At 40.8% G+C, this 3,132-nt stretch overlaps 1 non-coding gene across 1 annotated transcript; it reads right to left on the reverse strand.

The window, feature by feature from the left end:
* Nucleotides 1-2,498: 2,498 nt before the first annotated feature.
* Nucleotides 2,499-2,600, reverse strand: LOC121103582. Its single transcript, XR_005835833.1, has one exon. It is a non-coding gene; the product is annotated as a U6 spliceosomal RNA (small nuclear RNA).
* Nucleotides 2,601-3,132: the final 532 nt, after the last annotated feature.

The raw sequence follows: 3,132 nt of genomic DNA on the forward strand, positions 1-3,132 counted from the left end.
GATAGTGCTCAAGCCAGCGAAGTCCAGCTGCCTAGGAACCTGCACGATGCAGAGCCTTGGCGTGTTCTCTCTTTCTGGGAGCCCCCTTTACCTGCAGAGACCCCAAGGCACGCTCACCAGCTCCGCTGAGCAGCTCTGTTCGCAGTAGCAAAGAGTGCTCATTTCTCCAGGAGACCCGCTATTCGCTGCTGTTTCTCTGACTATTCAAAAAACTCTGTGAAACTACAGAAAAATAAATATAAAAGAGCCTGGAAAACGTCCTCCGGTTAGGTCACGTTTACAATAAAGGAAGCAGCTGCCAAAGAAAGGGTGACAGACCAGACCCAGCAGCAATGAAGAGACTCGAGATTGCGTGATGACCGGAGTTCATCAGAGGGTCCTGAGGACACTGTCCGCTTTCTGAGTGGACCCAGCCCTACACCTTGACCATTCTACAAGTTGTAATTCCCATCCCAGCTCCTTTGGCTCCCGCGTCACTGAAGTGGCACAGGACTTATAATTATGGTCCCTTTCTCCTACCCAAACTCCTAATCTCTCCATTCTGAAGCGGTCCCGTTATTCACCTTTTCTGCTCCGTCCCCAGCCTCCTGCGGGCTGTTAGATTAAATCACACATCTGAGCAGACTGGTGTCGTCATGCTTTCTAGGTACACGGTGGCAGCTGGCCTTCAACGCCGCTCAGCAATATTGTTAGGCCCACGGGGCAGCGGTCTGTGCTGTTCATCACAGCAACCCCTTTAATTCTTTACTAACCTCCTCCCAGAACCCGCTGCCAGCCACCTTCCTCTGCTGATAATTCCTCTTCCTTCAAAGAGAAAATTGAGGCTTTTAACCTATATTCAAAACGTTTGCTTTTCTACTGACTCCCACACAGCCCTAAATACCCTCTGGTATCTCCCATTAAACATACAGATACAGTCCTTTCCTCATCAAATGTCCCTCTTGAGCTGCTCCTTTATCTTTCTCCATCCTTTCATAGCCAAGCGGTTTGGAAATAGGGCTTCGATTCACGAACACATTCAGCTTCCCATTTAAAATTTTAATCTACAGCAAACTGACTTCTACCCCCATCAACTTCACTGAAAATGGTCTGGCTAAGTTCTTCAATTACCTTCTAAATGCCAAAGCCAAGGAAGCCTCCCCAACCCTCCTGTTATTTAAAGTCTCTATAGTGCTTGTATTTATTCTTAGAAATGTAAGTTGCAAGTGTATTTCTACTACAAAGACTGTACTTTTCCATTGTAGAATCTTTCAACTATATAAAAAGAAGGGGAGGAAATCTGCAACATATCCTCACCACCCGTGATAAAGCAGTGTTTCACACTCTCATGTATTTCTTTTTAAGATTTATTTTATGCACACATTGACATGCTGTAACAAGCGAACACTATGCTTTTTTAACATAATGCCATAAACATTTCCCCCATGTTATTAAGTAATCTTCAGAAATGATATTTTAAGGCTGCATAATTTTCCATCATACGGAAAAATATTCTTGACTTAATTCTTGCACAGCATGTAAACAAGATATATTCCTATAGTATTGAGTGTCCTTGAAAAACTTGATGTGCAAAATCCTCCACCCCATGGTTGTACAGTAATTTAAATAATCTCTCTTTCTGCTAGACTTTCAGGCTATCAAATGTTTGCTATCATAAATGACACTACAATGAATACTAAGGTACGCAAGATCATCTTGAATCTTCTATGTAGGTATTTGCTTAGCTCTTTCCAAATTAGAATATAAATTTTCCCACTTAAGATGTTTGTTCTTTTTGCAATTACCACACAGAATTTCTTCCTACATCTCGAAAAGAACATATTATTGGAGTTTGTACCTGGCTGGTAAGAAGGCAGGGACACCATTAATGGCAAGGGACACAGCTAAATATTGGGTTCTTTTATTAAGGGATAAGAGGGCCAGTGTGACTCCTGGAAGTCTTATCCAGGAGATATCTTTTTATTTGTCTAGACTTTCCTTGGTTACAAAGTTATTTTATTGTATCAAACACAGCTGACACATTTGAGTTACTGTACTTAACTGACATATAAGTGAGGATCATTGGTAACAATACTTTAGATAACTTAGCTTAGATTGAGGGGAAAACACAAAATAAATAATAAAGTCTTTGCTGGCTTAAGTTATTGCAGACAAAAGTAGTTTTTTGATTTAATCTTTTAAAGACTCACCAAAGTCTGGAAATGACTTGTTGTGTTATTTGCGACTTACGCTAATTAAGTCTGCCTTTTCTACTAAGCACGAAGGTGCTATGGAGAAGACGGATTGTCAAGGATAAACAGAGACAGCAGATCGCTGAGTTTCAGTCTCGCTCTGAATCTTCCCCCAGTAATTAGCAGTCTCTAAGCTGAAACTGAACACCAGAAGAAAAGAGAGCCTCTGCTGGCATCTGTGGAAAATAAGATGGGAATGAGAAAGATGGCAGGAAGAGAGTCTTCCCATTTGAACGTAAGTAAAAATTTATATGTGATTTAGCTCCTGAAATTAATTTACATGAATGTATGCATCCTCCTTGTGCAGGGACCATGCCCGTCTTCTCTGTATCATTCCAGTTTTAGTGTGTGTGTTGCCAAAGCCAGCAAGCTCCTGAAAGTATTCTGATTAAACTGTGAAAAAGCTATGGAAAAGAACAACTTTTAATTTTCTACTTGTGTTTATAAGGCGCTCGTCTAGGAAGATAGTCTTTGATTAACTGAAAGATTGGTTTATTGACCCTCCCAACTCCTAACTGTATTTTCAAATTCAGTGATGGCTGCAAGACCAGTTTTGATCAGCAAGGGCCTACATTTCTGGAAATCTCTTCCAACCCAAATAATATAATTTAGTGGATTTTCTGACTGCAAGCTCCTGAAAAAGTAAATGGTGTGATACTGAAAGAGTTGGTTAAGATACACAGAGGTAAAAAAGACGGTGTGTAATAAAGTGTGTTAGGAGTCAGCTCATGACGTAGATATCAAAAGGAAATGCTAGGAACCGATATTCACTAAGATGGAGGGTAGAAAATGATTAGGATTTTTAGTTATTTAGGAGTTTTATGAAGATGATTTCTTCAGAGAAATCTGTGCCATTCGTCCCACCCCCCAACACCCAAGAGGAGAGGGTACGTGAGTGTTG

This window comes from Ursus maritimus, unplaced genomic scaffold (assembly GCF_017311325.1).
Source record: "Ursus maritimus isolate PB19 unplaced genomic scaffold, ASM1731132v1 scaffold_19, whole genome shotgun sequence".
Taxonomy (NCBI): Eukaryota; Metazoa; Chordata; class Mammalia; order Carnivora; family Ursidae; genus Ursus; species Ursus maritimus.